The sequence below is a fragment of the Pelobates fuscus genome, chromosome 7, assembly GCF_036172605.1.
Source record: "Pelobates fuscus isolate aPelFus1 chromosome 7, aPelFus1.pri, whole genome shotgun sequence".
NCBI lineage: Eukaryota > Metazoa > Chordata > Amphibia > Anura > Pelobatidae > Pelobates > Pelobates fuscus.
The window spans coordinates 40,685,950-40,706,774 of record NC_086323.1 but is presented as its reverse complement, the minus strand read 5'-3'; the positions used below and the strand labels follow the sequence as shown (position 1 = coordinate 40,706,774).

Genomic DNA, 20,825 nt, shown 5'->3' with positions numbered 1-20,825 from the left:
CATTTACATCACATGACATGCCCTTTGGCACACTCACAGTTACTTAGACACACACACAGATACACATACACACACATAGACACATACTGAGCAACACAGACACACATGAACAAGCACACACAGGCAAAGACACACACAGATAGACACCACACACACATACACAGACATGCATGCACAGGCATAGTTAGGCACACATACACCAACAGCTAAACAACAGGCACAGAGAGGCACACACAGACACATACACACAGGAACGGACAGGTACACATAGACAGGGATAGACAGACACAGGCAGGGATAGACAGTATACATAGGGGAAGAAAAGTGTGTGTATATGCACGGCAGGGGGGCAGCATTCAGAACTCTGGTTCTGAATGTTGTTCATGATGATAAAGTTGCTCTCAAAGTATAACACAAATATTGATTATATGTTTCAAAAGAAGGAAAAGGATCATGATCTTTCTGTCTTGGTTTGATGATCCAATAGAGGCTTTGCACTTCTTGAAAAACCCAGCATACTGTTTGTGGATACCAGTACTCAATGAATTATATCAAACGTGACAATGAGTGACAGATCATTAGTCTAGGTCAACCTAGACAAAAGTGGTTTGCTTACGTAGGGTTTTGTCTGCCATTTTGGAAAAGATTTCTGACTATTATAGTTAGGATCAATCTGAATGACTCATGTGAGCACCTATCTCTTAAGTGACCCAAGTCAGTTAAACCGTGACTGGTTATCTTCCCTTTTGACAAGCTGTTAGCTTTGTTTGTTTTCGGATGACCATCTCTCACTTTTTTCTTTTTCTCATGATAACAAAACCAAGTAGCCCAGAAGCACCTGCAGGCAAAACACATTAAAATAGATAATCAGAAAAATGTTAGTTCTTGGGCTGCACTACATATTTTATAAAAAATCTGCTGTCATCATCAACCTGGCGAGCAAATATAATGTATATTTCTTTTCTAATAATGTACACAGAGTTGTATAAAACATGCCAGGTTTTTATTCACGGCAGTACTGCCAAGAATGTTGCCCAGTGCCTTGAATTTACTCAATTATTTTTCTGCTCCATTGATAACTTGTGCTCGTAACCACTTTAACTGGGGATACAGGGCTAATAATGTATGTAAGAATAGTGATCACATTTTTGATTACATTAGACAATTTGTATATAAATGGCAAATGAACATTGATTTTAAATCTGTTTCCTTCTCTGGAATCTGTTACCGAGAGTAATTGGGATTCACCTGCAAGGAATACAAAGTACCATCAGGCACAGAAAACCAGACAACCTCAAATAAACCTCAAACAGAGCAACAAATGGATTCTTGGTGTAAACCTGTTCTTTCTTATTTCTACTAAAAAAGATAACAGGGTGTGACAGTCCCGTCAGATAACGCACACTCAATGTTTTCAAAGTCGCCACTTAAAGTGCATTTGTAGTCATTCATTTTCTTTATCTGTCTTTCTGATGCTCTGCTGCATTTCAATCGAAACCTCAAAAGAAGCTTTTTAATTTACACTGGTAACAACAACAGCAGAATCTAAAAAAAAAAAAACTGAAAATAATCTAAATCCATACAGATTTGAAATAATAATATTGAAAATGATTTTTTTTTTTGTTATTTTGTGTGAATATTTGCGCACAAAAAATAAATAAAAATGGAAATAGAGCAGAGACGTCAATGAGGTTTGAAGGGAAGGTGGTGAGATAAACCCTCGGGTTAATATCAGTCATTACCAAGCATTTTACAAATGTGTAAGAATTCCGAACACACAAAAAAAACGTCAATCTTGTTCTTTTAGGCAAAAAAAGAAAATGGGAACATCAAAGTCTATCAGAAGTTGAATCAGTCAATTATATACTGATTTAGTTCTTAACCCCTTGAGGTGCCGAAGAGCCCTTTTTGTTCAGAGAGAAACTATTTTAAAATTAATTGGATAAAAGAATTATCTATATGAAACATGAGACTATGATGAGTAATTTGTAAATGATGAAGCTGTATTCATCTTTATTGCAAGCTGATATTTTTCTTAACTGATTAACCCCTTCTCTCCCAGTTTTTTTTTTTCTGCTATTAAAACAATAGCATAACATGTTTAGAAACATAGGGTGCATAGTTAACCAATAGCCATAAGATACATAGTTACTCTAAATACAGAATGTTGCTCAGAGATAAATAATATATATATATATATATATATATATATATATCATACAAAGTAACACACACAACATTAGATTGTTCATTTATTCTTTATTTAGTATTTTTCATTTAATGTTTTGTGAATATAGGATACATTCGAGATTATATAGTATCCTGAATAATCCAATAATTGTAATAGAAACATAGAAACATAGAATGTTATGGCAGATAAGAACCATTCGGCCATCTAGTCTGCCCAATTTTCTAAATACTTTCATTAGTCCTTGGCCTTATCTTATAGTTTGCATATTTTTATGCCTATCCCAAGCATGCTTAAACTCATTTACTGTGCTAACCTCTACCACTTAAGCAGGAAGGATATTCCATGCATCCACTACCCTCTCAGTAAATTAATACTTCTTTATATTATGTTTAACCTTTGCCCCTCTAATTTAAGACTATGTCCTCTTGTTGTGGTAGTTTTTTTATTTTAAATATAGTCTCCTCCTTTACTGTGTTGATTCCCTTAATGTATTTAAATGCTTTAAACCATATCACCCCGTCTCGTCTTTCCTCCAAGCTATACATGTTAAGTTCCTTTAACCTTTCCTGGTAAGTATTATCCTGCAATCCATGAACCAGTTTAGTAGATATTCTCTGAACTCTCTCTAAGGTATCAATATCCTTCTGAAGATACGGTCTCCAGTACTGTGTACAATACTCCAAGTAAGGTCTCACAAGTGTTCTGTACAATGGCATGAGAACTTCTCTCTTTCTACTGCAAATACCTCTCCCTATACAACCAAGCATTCTGTAATAATAATTATAATAATTCCAGAAAGAATTGGAAATATTAGCACAGTAATTGGAATACCATTTTTGTAGAATATAGTAAATGTGACAATAATAGATATATAAAAGTGGTTAAATATCTTGCTTATGTGTATGTAAGCAGACTAATGGCATTTTCAGGAAAACAGCATAAAAAAAATGCAACATTAATGAAAAAATAATGTATCTATGTAAGTATAATGCTAGAACACTTTAATAACATTTACCTTTTTTTACATGGCTCTTGCAGTCTGAAACGAATCTCTGTAGTGCACTAATTTTGTTTTGATCCCTTGCTGTTAGAATGCGGACATGCAGTATGACCTAATAAATGTTTCTGTAGAATGTTGGAGTTGGGTGTCCATAAAACATAGCATGTCTACAACAGTACAGAGGGACACAATAAAGTCCTACCAGAGGAAAATGCTTCTCTGCTGGGTGAAAACTTGCAGGGGAGAATAGGGGAAAAATGTGGGCCAAATTGTGTTAGTACATGCAAACATGTTGTTGGGAAGAAACACACAAATCCATTGAATACACTTATCATACATTAAAAGTTTTAATATAAAGGAAAACCAGCTTTGTATTTGCTTTTCAAAGTCTCTGATTTGCTTTATGGTTAAAATTAAAAAGAATAGTAATACTTGATTAATATGTTCTATGCAGTTGATGAATGAAGAGAAATTATAACACAACATTCTAAAATTGGAACGACAATTACGGAAACCAATGGAATACTTCTGCACACGAGCACGCAGGTAAGTGAGGCAGGTTGGCAATTACCTCCCAAACCACCAGTAAATAGGGATTATGATCTACATTCCAGCAGTTTTCTTCTGCATGGTAAAATAGAATGAAGTGCATTGAGATGTCTCTTGCCAAAGTACTGATGGAGTGAGACAGAAAGCAGGAATTGTGCAGAGCCTTTAGTAGCCAAGCATCGTGTGGTTTTGTGCACCAGCTGATGCCTTCAGTCTCAATGTTCTCTAGGCCTGGAATAGCCAACATGTCTGTCTCTTGGTGAAGTGCAGTATCTGGGGTCAATCAAGAAGCCAATATGATAAGTTATACATTTCTGGAGATCTTTACAAGTGACTGATGGGTGAGATGAAAACATGCACATTACATTTGTAACACATGCTGGTAGAAACTGGTAGCAGTGGAGTCTCTGGAAACAGTCTGTGTCTCTTAGGCATGCATAGCGCTCTGAATATCCCATTATTCTGTGCAGATCATATTGGTGGAGGTTTTAGAGATGTATGGTGTCAACTCTAACAACATCCATCTGTCAAATATAGGAGTTTTGAGAAAAAAACAAAAAACCTTATTGTGCTTCCCCCGTAAGCTACGAGTTGTCACCCCTCCACTGCCTGCATAACATGTTCTAGTTGTACCCCGTACCCACCAACTGGATATATTTGCTGGAAACGTTTTTTCACTGTGTATATGTATGTTTTATAATACATATTACTTGCTATATTTTGCTCTCTAGTATTTGTGTGCACTCTATAATTAAACAAACATTCTTAATTGCAATAGTTATGTGGGAGATTTAACAAGGCAAAAGCAGGTGCTATTCTTGGGCAAGGTGCTAAATCAGGGGTGCCCAAAAGGTAGATCCCCAGATGTTTCAAAACTACAGCTTCCATGATGCTTTGCGATTCTAAAACACTTGAAAGGCATGCAAAGCATCATTGGAGTTGTAGTTCTACAACATCTGTGGATCTACCTTTTGGGCAGCACCTGTGCTAAATAGTACTCCAGTCGTCATGAAAATCAATTGATTATCAACATTTAGCAACTTCGGACCTGGAATTGCACTTGTAAATGTTGAATCATCCCAAAATTTTATTTTTTTTCTCTAAGTCAAATACCATTCAAACTAGCTGCAACCAGTCTTAGTCATTTTACTTTTTTCTTTTTCTTTAAAAAAAAATAAAAAAAAGTGTTTCAGACCAATTTAGATTTGATGAGCACAACACAAGCAGTAAAATATATTTTGGCAGATTTTATCTGACTCTAAAATGCTTCCAGCTGTGGTTTGCTGTCTATTTTAGCCTTTACTTTATGGAGGAGTGTAAAAATAGAAGACACTGATGCTATTTTCTTTTTATCTACACATGTAATAGAGTCTGACAGGTGTATATTAAGAACCACAGATAGAGAGAGAATTTGGTGGGCGTGGTTTGCAATGCAAACACATTTAGAGCTCATATATGCATCAATTTCTACCATTATTTCCAAATATATTTGATTGACAGGCTAAAAACCCAACATTTTGCTATTTTAAGCACATGCTGCTCATATAAATTACAAAATAGCATCTTCATAATGATAGAAATAACTGGATAGAATTTGACAATTATTAACTGAATAGATGAGCCAAAGTAGCTCTAAATAATATGGGCCTCAATGGATTACTCCAAGCACTATGACCACTTCAGTGATTTGAAGCAGCTGTGATGCCTGGAGTCAGTATGTGCAGTGTTTAACTATGACATAACCTCTGGTGCACAGAGTGATTATCATTGGCTGAGAGTGGTCAGATAACGCTCTCAGTCAATGAATGTTGACCCCCTCAGCTTCTGGCTGCGGAACTGGGAACTGGGCAAGGGTGCTCCTGGCATCATAATCACTATAGCGGGCTGTAATGGTTATCGTGCTTAGGGTTGGCCAATTTTTTAAACATATATTCTTTGTAATAATATTATTTGGTAAATCTATATCACTTTTACTATCATGTGTAACTTTAAACCGGCACTGTCATCCCCCCTGAAAAAGGAATACTTTAAAAAAAATAGAATGTTATTGATATACTCATTTTAACAGCCCAGTCAAGAAATATCCAGAGACAAAGTAGGGATTCTGTGTTTGTATTTTTCCTCCATCTCTCAGGGCAGAGTCAATGGCTATGTCTATGTGGCATTGGCTCAGAAGAGGACCCACCAGATCAAGATGGCTGTACCTGCAAGGGATAGGTTCAGGTAAGTAAACCTCTCCTTTTCCTGCCTCCCTGGCCAGCGGACCCCCAGAGGCGATGTCACCGTCGGGGTCTTTGCGTATTTAGCAAGGTCTCTAGACGGTAACAGTGACGATTTAATAGCAATATAAAAAAAACAAAAAAAACAGGCAACATAGTTTAGTGACAATTGTTTCAAACAGATGGCATGTAAGGTACACATTAATGGCATATGAACTGACAGATAAACTAGGAAATCATTTATAAGTGTTATAATTGTCACAAAAATAACACTTAAAGCATAGGCAAAAGGACACTTAACATATATTTAAGTGAGATCAAACCTAGTAATATTTTACATATTAGACAATCTGACTAAGTTTTTTGTTATTTTATAAATGATTTTGTTTTTTAACAAAATTGAAGAAACAATGTTGTGTTTGGAAAGAAACATGTGCAGGTGTTACATTGTAAGATAACCCTATGATAAAGTAGTATTTCCTACAGAAATAGTAAATGCCCCCCTCTCCCACCATGTAGTATTATACAAATTATTTGTGTGGAAATGTTTACATTTGTTTAGCAATTTTATTTGCTTTTTTTTTAAAATATAAACAATAAAGATTTACAGCTGAGCCTGGCATGATTGACACAGACAATTCTGAGAGCCTATTTCCTGTATTTTTGAAAGCTAGGAGTTCTTCTGCTAATCATAGCTTTTGATTGGCTGCCGACATCATTTACGCTAGGAACCTTTTTTTTTTTTTTAACATTCAATTTTATTCATGAATAGCAAGGCTAGACAATAAAATAGCAAACATAATATCCAGCTATTCACGGATGAGATAAAATAGATAGAGATGATAATTGCTGTACAACAAACTCATTTTCATTTTAACATTTTTAACATGAAATAAGATTACAATTAACAGCACTCATGGCCTGCAAAGCATGTTAGAATACTATAACAAAAAATACAGCCATGTTTTTATTGTAACTGACAATATATTTTTTTTTTTTTTAAACCTATTCAAGTTTCGGCGAGAGGCCGGAAGAAGCACACATAGAGAGGGAGGTAAGGAGGGGAGAGCCATCTTCCCCTTTCAGGCACTCTGCCTGCAAGGGAGAAAATTATTACGTCTGTCACCAGTGTGTAGAAAGCACTGACGAGAGACATAAAATATGCACAAAATAGACATTAAGTAGCCAGAACAGAGTTCTGGGCTTTCCAAGTCCCCTGGCACACACGTGCACATATTTCAAGCAGAAACACTGCACATCCAGACTCCTACCACCATGACCACTTCAAATCACTAAAGTGGTCATGATGGCCGGAGTAACACTTTCATGGAAGTTAAATGTATTGAAAGGTTTATGTTTATTCGCCTAAAGGACCAATAAAGTCAATGAAGTGGTCTGGGTGCAGATGATCATTGATGATCATCTTTAGAGCCAGTATCCTTTCGCAATTTTTTTGGTTATAGAATTTTTTTTCAACATTCTATATATTCCCTTGAGGCATCATTTCATAGGTATTATACTGCTTAGCAACTAAGCTATTGGGTTCAACCTCTCTGTGAGTATATTTTTTTCTACTCACCATAACTACCTGATAACAGATTGATTTACTCTATACTTGTCTCTGTTTTACAATCACCTAGTTTTTTGCCTTCATTACAATATTATTTTTTCAGAAAGCGACCTTGAAGTTGATTCAGTGTTTAGCAAGTTCAACGAAGGCTTAGCTATATAATGTTTTTCAGAGACATTATCCCTCTGCTATCCTTAGGGTATATGACTTAATTGCTACATTATATATTTCCTTGCTGTACTATCCTATAGATATTATATTGTTCAAACTCTTTGTGAGTATATTTTTTACTCACCACAACTACATTGTAACCTATATACAATTAGGATTGATAATTGTCTCTATCTTATCATTCTATCTTATCAAGCAGCCTCCATTGCTTCTTAACCCCTTCTACCCCATTTCTTACTTGGAGCTTATGAGCTCCCCTTTATTTTGTGTTTATAAGGTTCCTTTTTATAGTGTTGTTTTGTCCTTTTGGTTCAATTACCGTTCCTTTTTAAACATGTATAAATAAATTTAGTTTTAATTACATTATATTCATGTAGGGACTTTACTTTGTCCTCTGGATTTTATGTCCATTGGTCATTTCTTTGTGTTTTATGTATTCGATTACTAGGTTTACCCCTGATAAGTTCCCTTTACACACTCTAGACCCCTTAGGGGGTTGAAACATTGCAGTGTTTCCTTGGTTCTGTTAATTGTTCCTGTAAACCATTGGAGTGCCTGGACCTTATTCTTCAACTGGTATCTATATTCTGTTGGCTGGTGCTGGCCCATGGTCTAGGTAACAAACCTAAACAATTGAGCTGCTAGCATTCAAGTAGTTAATAAACAAAATATCACAGAAGTAAACAAGGGGCCATTAGGTCCCTATCATTTATTTTATGTGCTGTGAGTAAGATTCAGGAGGAAAACGCATTAATATTATAAGTAATATAAGTGATAATAGTTATCATATAACTAAGCAATCTATGCATAAACTATGTATAATTTACTAACAAATGTCTAATTTAAAGGCTATTTTTTCTGATGACAAAGAAAAAAAGGGGGGCTACCCCCTAAGGGGTCTAGAGTGTGTAAAGGGAACTTATCAGGGGGTAAACCTAGTAATCGAATACATAAAACACAAAGAAATGACCAATGGACATAAAATCCCCCCTTTTTTCTTTGTCATCAGAAAAAATAGCCTTTAAATTAGACATTTGAGAGATGGCAGGATACTCCATAGAACTTTTCATGGGATGTTCATGGAGAATCCCTTCACCCCAGCTGACATTAGAGATGATTGCTGGGAATTGACAAAGCTTAAGACTGGTCATTCTGCCTTTTGTCAACTTTCATTGACCTCATACATGATCATAAATCAAAGTCATCCTTACTTTACTTATGGTATCTTTGTACTGCATTGGAATTTCATTTAAAATTGAGTAGTTTGTAAAAATAAAATAAAAAAAATAAATAAAAGTATTTTCATGAAATACTCAACAGTAACAGAGTCACTTCACTGAATAACAAATCAGCTTGTCATACCCCACTACTCCTCGGGTGTACTGCAGGATTTGGAAGTCATTAATCCTGGGTGGGGTGAGGTGGACATATCACTCCTTTCCTCCCAGAATTTCTTCATGGTTTTTAGATTTTTATACTGATAAAGTGTCAGGACAGGCACGAAACGCATCAAGTGCTACTGTATGCTTTTTCATAATTTTGTTCACCCTTTTGGCAGGTGCAGGCATTTTTGTTTTTTGTATTATTGTATTTTTTTTTTTTTTTTAAACCTTGGACTCCCCTGACGTAGAAAGGGTCTGAATTAATTGACATGTGTTTCAAGATTTTTGATTGCCTGTCACTTATGAGGTCTGTTACGGCATAGAGGTAGATAAAACGAGTACCATTAAATTGGGTAATAGTGACAACCCCTGGATGTTGGGCTAGGGTAATATCCACAGGATGTACTTGAAAACCAGAGTAATCTGAATGTACCTTTCCTGGTTAAATACTTTGTTATTATTATTATTATTATTATTATTATAATCTTGTTGACCATTGTTTTCTACAATAAAGTATGCACTTTCCACAATCTAGCTTGTCAAGTATCCTGAGTTCCTTATGAGTGTGGACTGTTTGGATGATTTTGGTGATTCCTACTGTTCCTGGCCTGGTTGTGAGTAAGTTTTAGTAGGTCCAACTATCCACCAAATTGGTCCTTAGTATGGTGTTTATCTGAATCTGACTCATCCTTTAATTCAGTTCCTTTTAAACTCATGATAACAACATTTAATGATTCAGTCTGGTTGAAGCAGGATTTCCTAAAAAGGTTGCACAAAGATATTAACCAAAGCAGACCGTTTAATGCCATCATATTTACCGGAGGGTGAATCAAGTGAAAAACAAGTTTTAATATAAAAAATATAAAGTAAAATAGTTGAGTTAAATGAAAATATCCAATTTGGTTGATTTTAATTTTGTAACTTATTTTTTAACTTGGTATAGGTTGCTTTTTAGCATATATTTAGCATATATTTTAACTCTAGGCACATAATTAAAACAAAATTATTATTTTTTTATTACCGTATATACTCGAGTATAAGCCGACCCGAATATAAGCCGAGGCCCCTAATTTTTCCCCAAAAAACTGGGAAAACTTATTGACTCGAGTATAAGACTAGGGTGGGAAATGCAGCAGCTACTGGTAAATTTCTAAATAAAATTAGATCCTAAAAAAATATATTAATTGAATATTTATTTACAGTGTGTGTATAATGAATGCAGTGTGTGCGTATGAGTGCAGCGTGTGTGTGTATGAGTGCAGCGTGTGTGTATGAGTGCAGTGTCTGTATGAGTGCAGCGTATGTGTATGAGTGCAGCGTGTGTATGAGTGTAGTGTGTGTGTGTATGAATGCAGTGTGTGTGTGTATGAATGCAGTGTGTGTGTGTATGAATGCAGTGTGTGTGAGTGCAGTGTGTGTATGAATGCAGTGTGTGTATGAATGCAGTGTATGAATGCAGTGTGTGCAGGGCCGGTGCAAGGATATTTACCCCCCCCATATGTCCTGACCTCCCCTTCTCCTCCCTCAGTGGTCCTTACCTCCCCACCCCCGTGTTCCTTCACCCCCCTCCCCCAGTGGTCCTGACTCACCCCTCCCCTAGTGGTCCTTACTTCCCCCTCCCCTCCCCTAGTGGTCCTTACTTCCCCCTCCCCTCCCCTAGTGGTCCTTACTTCCCCCTCCCCTCCCCTAGTGGTCCTTACTTCCCCCTCCCCTCCCCTAGTGGTCCTTACTTCCCCCTCCCCTCCCCTAGTGGTCCTTATCCCCCCCTCCCTCCCCTAGTGGTCCTTATCCCCCCCCTCCCTCCCATAGTGGTCCTTATCCCCCTCCCTCCCATAGTGGTCCTTATCCCCCCCCTCCCTTCCTCCCATAGTGGTCCTTATCCCCCCCTCCCTCCCCTAGTGGTCCTTATCCCCCCCCTCCCTCCCATAGTGGTCCTTATCCCCCTCCCTCCCATAGTGGTCCTTATCCCCCCCCTCCCTTCCTCCCATAGTGGTCCTTATCCCCCCCTCCCTCCCATAGTGTTCCTTTTCTCCCCCCCTCCCTCCCATAGTGGTCCTTATCCCACCCCCCTGCCTCCGATAGTGGTCCTTATCCCCCCCTCCCTTCCATAGTGGTATAGTGGTCCTTATCCCCCCCCTCCCTCCCATAGTGGTCCTTATCCCCCCCTCCCTCCCATAGTGGTCCTTATCCCCCCCTCCCTCCCATAGTGGTCCTTATCCCCCCCCCTCCCTCCCATAGTGGTCCTTATCCCCCCCTCCCTCCCATAGTGGTCCTTATACCCCCCCTCCCTCCCATAGTGGTCCTTATACAACCCCCCCCTCCCACAGTGGTCCTTATACCCCCTTTTTTTATTATTTTTTTTATTATTATTATTTTATTTTTTTTATTATTATTTCTTATTTTATTTTATTTTTCGTCCCCCCTCCATGCTTGATATATGGCAGGGAGGGGGGCTCTCCTTCCCTGGTGGTCCAGTGGCAGTTCAGTGGGGGGGAGAGGGGGGCTGGCAGAGCTGTACTTACCTGTTCTGCAGCTCCTGTCAGCTCTCTCCTCCTCTGCGCCGTCCGTGCAGCTCCTTCTATCAGCTCACACTGTAAGTCTCGCGAGAGCCGCGGCTCTCGCGAGACTTACACTGGGAGCTGACCGAGGTGCTGAACGGACGGCGCGGAGGAGGAGAGAGCTGACAGGAGCTGCAGAACAGGTAAGTACAGCTCTGCCAGCCCCCCTCTCCGCCCAGTCTGTATTATGGCAATGCAAATTGCCATAATACAGACCTTGACTCGAGTATAAGCCGAGTTCGGGTTTTTCAGCCCAAAAAATGGGCTGAAAAACTCGGCTTATACTCGAGTATATACGGTACTTCTTAAGGCGGGCAGCTGAAGACAATTTGTCCATCTATGTCTGGATTTATTTTTCTCTTAACAAAACATCATAATTTTCCACAATTCAAAAAAATTTCATATATCATCAAAACAAAGAATGCGTATTACTCTTATCTGAGCTCCAGTAACTAATTCCCATCGTGGCTCACGAGCAGAACTAACATTTTCCATGTTGTCATGTAGATAAAGAGTATATTAGATGAAATGTAATAATCAGAAACAGATTTTAGACAATGCTAGAGAAATGTTATTCATATTGCATTCTTTATTTGATCTTAATACATATTTGATTGCATAGTCATAAAAATAACAGATTGCTTGGTGTAGAGTAGATAGGTCAATGATAACGCTGTATACTTGAACAAGGTCAGAATGAGCCTTGAACAATGGAAGGATCTTAGCTGTATGCGAAGATACAATTCTTAACTATTGAAGTACCAGCAACCTTCCTGATGATGCAATCACTAGATGTTATCACTGCATAATGCCTAGTGTTATACAAGGCGTTATACGTGGCATATACATAGCTTCGTCTTGATAGTTTTTATTTTTATTAAACATGATATACTGTAACAGAAAACGCTTTTAACTCTTTGAATGACAGGTGGCTGAAAATGGCATTAAACCGCATCCTAGCCGTATTTTAGATGTTGTTTAAACTAATGCCGGGTAATTTAAAGACACAAAACACAGCCACAGAACCAGCTCCAAAATCTGTCATAACACAAACATCTGGTAAAATGTATTTATGCCTTTATTCGTTTGACCCTGATATGATTAATACCTCCATTTACAGGCACCTTTTATTGAAGAAAAAAGCACAGTCTAATTATGTCATCATTCATTGCCCTCCCTTATAAGTGGTCTAATGAGCCATGACTTAAGCTCATAGCTTATTCCTGATTTCCGCAGACCTGCTTTAAAAAAAAAAAAAAACGAAAAAAAATAACCTTTATTATTCCCCTACATGTGATAGTCACATATTTATGCACATATAATAATAACAAAGTATTTAACCAGGAAAGGTACATTGAGATTACTCTGGTTTCCAAGTACGTCCTGGGGATGTTACCTTAGCCCAACATCCAGGGGTTGTTACTATCACCCAATTTAATGGTACTATAGAATACAGTATCCGTCGGCAGCCCTCTCTAAAACTGCATTAGAAATTGGAAATCTTAATTATATTCGGCACATTATTTCATGAATAAATCTAGAATAACAATTGTGACCATTCTTCTGCAGCATGGAACTGCTTTTGATTTTTTTTCTTTTTTATTTAGCACAAATAATTAAATATATCTTAAGTACTTCTAGGCTGACACCACAGTTCCATATAAGCAATGCTTTATTAACCTTTAAGTGAAACATTATTAATTGGATTATCATGCACCACATTCTGTTAACGTTACCTGTGTCACAAGCATGCATCTCTTCTGCAATATCACCTGGGAAGGTAAAAATGCTTGGAATCCATGCACTTAATAGTACGACCCATACCACTGTTTGTATGGGGTGTTTGCCTTTAAATAACATAAGAGTGGCAGCCATTTTGTAATCATGTGCTATCGAAGGCCTTTACGTGTAGGCTGTTAATATCAAAATACAAGGGTACATTGTGGCAATGTGCTAATATGTCATACATTGCATGCATTCCATATTAAAACATATATAATCCAAGTATAGAAATGCTCACTGGTTGGTTTTTTACATGTTTTTTTTTGCTAGTGATATTATTCTGCGGATGACCTACCTTTGTAATTTAGATGAAATTTAAGTCCCTTAGAGAAAAATTCCTTGTGAAATCAGGCAGCAATTGCAGTGAATTGAATCCTTTCTCTCATGCCATGCATACAGCAGTTCTGCAATGAGAAAAAACTGAAGCAGGAGGTTGGACTTTGAAAACATGACCTCCTGAAGCTTAATGCTGTTTGAGAATCAAGCTTTTGGGATCCAGTACCTCTGATTTGCATTGATTATCTCCACTTGAAGGGATACATTTAAAATTTTCTGGCACGGTGACAAAAGATATAAGGGAGAGAATAAAACATGCTAAAGGGTGAAATGTACAGATTAACCAGAAAAAAAAAAAAAAGGACACAAAACCAAAAGCTCTGGGAAAGGTATGAGTTTATGCAAGAGATAGACATCTTCGCAGAGCTACAGCACCCTCTTCATGTCAGTCTGTAAACGATAGAGCAATGTATAATTATTATGACTCATTGACGCTCAGAAGCAATTACATACAGATATATCTGATTCTCTGTAAAGTGAAAAAATTACCATCCCAGAGTCATAATAATTTTATAGATTCAACATAAATTTAGCACATTTTAGAATATTATTTTTTTTTTCTATTTAATTTTACCATAAGCTTGTTGGAAGGTATTAAAAGAGAACAGTTTGGCCCATAATTATAGAGCGAGTAGAAAGCGATAACAGTTTAAATATCAGTAAAATGCCACAACTTTATGATTGATTATTTTTTGTCAATTATTTTTTAAGTTCAACAATATATAATGTTTTAGGACGCCATATAAATTGAGACGTAAGGTTTGCAGTTTTTACTCTTAATTTTAAAATATTGCCTACAAATATAAATGATTTTATTGCAGGCAGACAGACTGTCTGTTTTTTTGTTTTATTGTGGAAAAAAATTCCATTTTTTTTTTTTAACCAATACAATTATAAGTAGCCAGTCTAGGCTCTTGTATACAGAAATCAATTGAACTTTGATATTTATCGATTTTCACAACTATTAAGCAAACCAAAAACATGGCATGTGTTTTCACAAATCTGGCAAATCTACATCTCTTTTATTACTTATTGTAAAATAAATCTCAACCCAATATGGGTGAAATCCTATACTGTATTTAAAAATGTATTGAGCTCTTTTACTAAATTAAAAACAATTACATCGTTATGAATATGCTAATGGTTTAATATATAATATACAATAATAAAAAAAACATTTTGTGAAGCATTAAATTATCCACAACATCCTGTCCTGGTTTAAAAAAAAAAAAAAAAAAAAAGTTTTGTAGGATTTACTCTAGTGTAAAAATTTACCTATTGTTAAGCACTCTGTGTTATGTACATTAAAGGCAGCAGAAGTGAATAACTCCCCTGAGTCCTACACCAGTTAAAACATGGCCAGAGGGAGGGGGGGGAAGGAGAGGAAAAAAACATGCATTCAATCAGGAAGGTGAGGTCAGATACATGTTGCAAAATTTAATTATCTGTACAGAGCTGGCAGGTAATATACATGCAAATATGTTATTCAAGGGACACTATAGTCACCCAGACCACTTCAGCTCAATTAAGTGGTCTGGGTGCCAGGTCCCCCAGGTTTTAACCCTTCAGATGTAAACATAGCTATGTTTACAGTGCAGGGTTAATCCAACCTCTAGTGGCTGTCGTCCTGACAGCCGCTAGAGGCGCTTCTGCGACGCTGGATGCGAAATTGCATAGCAGAATGCCCATAGGAAAGCATTGAGAAATGCTTTCCTATGGACTGTTTGACTGCACACGCGGCTCTTGCCGCGCATGCGCATTCCGCTTCACTCGGGAGCTGACGTCAGCAGGGGAGGAGAGGTCACCAGCGCAGAGGGAGCCCGGCACTGGATAAAGGTAAGTGGCTTAAGGGGTTTAACCCCTTCAGCGCCACGGGAGGGGGGCCCTGAGAGTGGGGGGTGGGGGGTGGGGGGGGGGGGTGGGGGGGGTCCCAAGGATGATATAGTGTCAGGAAAACTAGTTTGCTTTAATAGCATCTTAAAGGCAGTAAAACTGTTTAAAATATATTTACAAAACACACAGACAGTTTGCGATGTTCCATTGATTAATTTTATACATTCTAGGATGACAGGTACTTGTTAAGTGTACTTAATAGGATTCTTTGTGTCAGACACTCCATGCAGCTAATAGCGTTTTCCCTATAAATGTGACCTCAGTTGTTAGAAGTGTAGCTCATTCCATATGTTTCTTCTTAAAAAGTATATTATACACAGTGTTAGTTATTAATATTGGTTTGTTCTAAAACATGCTATTTTCATATTTTTCTTAAGGCAGTCCTGTTAACATGACACACAATTATTTCAAAAGCAACTTCAAAGCGCGCACAAAGATTAAATATTTCTCCTTCTCCAGAGTGCCTGCGTTTTAAGGAACAAAAAGAATTTTCTGTATGATTGAGTAGCCCAGGAGTGTTAGCATTTAAAGGTGCAATCTGATGTACACACGTTTTCATTACAGTGATGTTTTGATCTTTCTGGGTTCCCATTGCTAACTGGCAATCACAAACTGGGAATGGTTTTTAAATTACTATGTTGCAATAAACGAATTAAGTTTGAAAGTCGTCATATTGTTATTCTGCCTGCGGATTGGGACAGTGTGACCCTTCCACTGCTGTAATATAACTCCCATGATACTGAACCGTGTTTGGAATTAAGCTTCTGCAATAGGCCGGATAAGTGTCATGGGAGTTATAATTCTATACTGTGATCTGTATTTTGTCAAGAAATTATTCTGCAGTTCAGGATCTTTAGGTTGCCCTGGGGTGCTGTGTTCATTATCCAGCCAGGGTTCTGCTCATTGCTTAAATTTGGACCGGCTTATCAAGGCGTAATAAGTCTCTACGTTTTCCATATAGACGTCTACATTTTCCAAATCATCAGCCTTTGTTTCCCAGCCCAAACTTTGCATTTAGATTATACGCTTGTTTGGCCATGGCCCTCTTTACCTACTGTTCCAACATGTCGATCATGTTTTGTTAGAATTTAATGTTTGTCTTGTACGACATTTTTCCTAGCAGAGGCTGTGCATGTTTCCCAGCCCAGGCTCTGTGTATTTGCTCTTTATATCTGCCAGTCCAGGCTCTGCATGTTTCCAGCCCAGGCTTTCTGTTACTCCCAGCCCAGGCTCTGTGTATTTGCTCTGTATATCTGCCAGCCCAGGCTCTGTGTATTTGCTCTGTATATCTGTCAGCCCAGGCTCTGCATGTTTCCAGCCCAAACTCTGTGTATTTGCTCTATATATCTGCCAGCCCAGGCTCTGCAGTTTCCTAGCCCTAGCTCTGTGTATTTGCTCTGTATATCTGTCAGCCCAGGCTCTGTGTATTTGCTCTGTATATCTGTCAGTCCAGGCTCTGCATGTTTCCAGCCCAAACTCTGTGTATTTGCTCTGTATATCTGCCAGCCCAGGCTCTGCATGTTTCCAGTCCAAACTCTGTGTATTTGCTCTGTATATCTGCCAGCCCAGGCTCTGCATGTTTCCAGCCCAAACTCTGTGTATTTGCTCTGTATATCTGCCAGCCCAGGCTCTGCATGTTTCCAGTCCAAACTCTGTGTATTTGCTCTGTATATCTGTCAGCCCAGGCTCTGCATGTTTCCCAGCCCAAGCTCTGTGTATTTGCTCTGTATATCTGCCAGCCCAGGCTCTGCATGTTTCCAGCCCAAACTCTGTGTATTTGCTCTATATATCTGCCAGCCCAGGCTCTGCAGTTTCCTAGCCCTAGCTCTGTGTATTTGCTCTGTATATCTGTCAGCCCAGGCTCTGTGTATTTGCTCTGTATATCTGTCAGCCCAGGCTCTGCATGTTTCCAGCCCAAACTCTGTGTATTTGCTCTATATATCTGCCAGCCCAGGCTCTGCAGTTTCCTAGCCCTAGCTCTGTGTATTTGCTCTGTATATCTGTCAGCCCAGGCTCTGTGTATTTGCTCTGTATATCTGTCAGTCCAGGCTCTGCATGTTTCCAGCCCAAACTCTGTGTATTTGCTCTGTATATCTGCCAGCCCAGGCTCTGCATGTTTCCAGTCCAAACTCTGTGTATTTGCTCTGTATATCTGTCAGCCCAGGCTCTGCATGTTTCCCAGCCCAAGCTCTGTGTATTTGCTCTGTATATCTGCCAGCCCAGGCTCTGCATGTTTCTAGCCCAAACTCTGTGTATTTGCTCTGTATATCGTCCAGCCCAGGCTCTGCATGTTTCCCAGCCCAGGCTCTGTGTATTTGCTCTGTATATCTGTCAACCCAGGTTCTGCATGCTTCCCAGCCCAGGCTCTGCATGTTTCCAGCCCAAACTCTGTGTATTTGCTCTGTATATCTGTCAGCCCAGGCTCTGCATGTTTCCCAGTCCAAGCTCTGTGTATTTCCTCTGTATATCTGTCAGCCCAGGCTCTGCATGTTTCCGGACCAAACTCTGTGTATTTGCTCTGTATATCTGTCAGTCCAGGCTCTGCATGTTTTCAGCCCAAACAATGTGTATTTGCTCTGTATATCTGTCAGCCCAGGCTCTGCATGCTTCCCAGACCAAGCTCTGTGTATTTGCTTTGTATTTCTCCCAGCCCAAACTCTGTGTATTTGCTCTGTATATCTGTCAGCTCAGGCTCTGCATGTTTCCAGACCAAACTCTGTGTATTTGCTCTGTATATCTGTCAGCCCAGGCTCTGCATGTTTCCCAGCCCAGGCTCTGTGTATTTGCTCTGTATATCTGTCAGCCCAGGCTCTGCATGTTTCCCAGCCCAAGCTCTGTGTATTTGCTCTGTATATCTGTCAGCCCAGGCTCTGCATGTTTCCCAGCCCAGGCTCTGCATGTTTCCAGCCCAAACTCTGTGTATTTGCTCTGTATATCGTCCAGCCCAGGCTCTGCATGTTTCCAGACCAAACTCTGTATATTTGCTCTGTATATCGGTCAATATATATATATATATATATATATATATATATATATATATACACAATTGAAATAGTTGGCTGCACTCTCAGATTTCCTTAAAACGTAACTTTTATTGAAATATTTAAGAGGATAATATCCCTTTATTAAGGGATAATATTCAAGAATTCCTTGAGAAGAATATGGTTATCAGCAAAAATCAGCACGGTTTTATGAAGCACAGGTCATGTCAAACTAACTTGATTGCGTTCTACGAAGAAGTAAGTAGAAGTATAGATCAGGGTGTTGCAGTGGATGTGATCTATTTGGATTTTGCCAAGGCATTTGATACAGTTCCACACAAAAGATTAGTGTTCAAACTCAAGGAAATCGGTCTCGATGAAAATGCTTGTTCTTGGGTAGAACATTGGCTTAAAAACAGAATACAAAGAGTTGTCGTTAATGGTAAATTTTCAAGCTGGACAGAGGTGGCAAGTGGTGTCCCTCAGGGGTCTGTTCTGGGACCCCTTCTATTTAACATTTTTATAAATGATCTTGAAGACAGCATTGAAAGTCATGTTTCAGTGTTTGCAGATGACACAAAACTTTGTAAAATAATACAATGTGAGCAAGATATTACTTTGCTGCAGAAGGATTTAGATAGACTGGAGGACTGGGCACTCAAATGGCAGATGAAATTTAATGTTGAAAAATGCAAAGTTATGCACTTCGGCGTAAAGAATACACAAGCAACGTATACCCTTAATGGAAGCGAATTAGGGATAACAACACACGAAAAGGACTTGGGAATTGTTATAGACAACAAACTATGCAACAATGTGCAATGTCAATCAGCAGTGGCCAAGGCCAGTAAGGTATTGTCATGCATGAAAAAGGGCATTCATTCTCGGGACGAGAATATCATTTTGCCTCTCTATAAATCACTGGTAAGACCACATATTGAATATGCTGTGCAATTTTGGGCACCTGTTCTAAAGAAGGATATCATGGCACTAGAAAAAGTGCAGAGGCGGGCTACAAAATTAATAAAAGGAATGGAACATATCAGCTATGAAGAAAGGTTAACAAATTTAAACCTATTTAGTTTAGAAAAACGTCGCCTGAGAGGAGATATGATAACATTATACAAATATATTCGGGGCCAATACAAACCATTGTGTGGAAATCTATTCACAAACCGGACTTTACATAGGACACAAGGCCATGCGTTTAGACTGGAAGAAAGAAGATTTCGTCTAAGGCAAAGGAAAGGTTTTTTTACTGTAAGAACAATCAGGATGTGGAATTCTCTGCCTGAAGAAGTGGTTTTATCAGAGTCCATACAGATGTTCAAATAGCTACTAGATGCATACTTGCAAAGACAGAATATTCAAGGATATAATCTTTCAATGTAGGGTAATAGCTGCTTGATTCAAGGATAAATCTGACTGCCATTCTGGGGTCAAGAAGGATTTTTTTGTCCTAGCTTGTTGCAATATTGTGCTTCAAACTGGGGTTTTTTTTTTTTTTTTCCTTTTGGATCAACAGCAAAAAACAGGTGTGAGGAAGGCTGAACTTGATGGACGCAAGTCTTTTTTCAGCTATCTAACTATGTAAGAGAAGATCAACGTTTTAGTGCCTCTTGTGGACTTTCATCAGGATCATGATGTATTAAGGCAATTTTGCCTGGATTTGTGGGAGGTGCTGGTTTTCTACTCCTAGGTACTCCCCTTACATTGCTCCTTACCGTTCGAGGTCAGCGTTGAATGAGGATTCACTTCCAGGTTCTCTCAGACACCATCTTGGTTTCTTACCCACGAGTTTCTCCGCGGCAAGTTGTGTCCAGGAATCCTCTTGCAGGCCTTTTCCGTCCGTCCAGCTTCTTACCCGGTCTTCGTCGTAGATCGCATCCCAGGGACTCCTAAACCGTAAGTTAGACCTACCTGTCATGCCAGGATCGGTTCCCACGGCGCACGGTACAGCACGGGTCCTTGCTTTACAATTTTTCTCTGCACAGTCGCAATTACACAAGCCTTTTCGCGGCTTCATTTCATACAAATTGTTCGCCCAAATCATGCGTATTAAGAGAAGCGATCATTTCGCACAAACTGTTTCCCTTGCTACATTTAACGATTATCATTTCGGTTGTGTTTTCCGTTCTTCACTTTTATTCATGTTATACTTATGCACGCTTGCTGTTCGCATTAAAATGCATA

At 38.7% G+C, this 20,825-nt stretch overlaps 1 long non-coding RNA gene across 1 annotated transcript; it reads right to left on the bottom strand.

The window, feature by feature from the left end:
* Positions 1-2,874: 2,874 nt before the first annotated feature.
* On the bottom strand, positions 2,875-14,028 carry LOC134568584 (uncharacterized). The gene is made up of 3 exons (XR_010084042.1): positions 13,925-14,028; positions 13,718-13,826; positions 2,875-4,074 (listed from the first exon to the last, which is right to left on the bottom strand). It is a non-coding gene; the product is annotated as an uncharacterized LOC134568584 (long non-coding RNA).
* Positions 14,029-20,825: the final 6,797 nt, after the last annotated feature.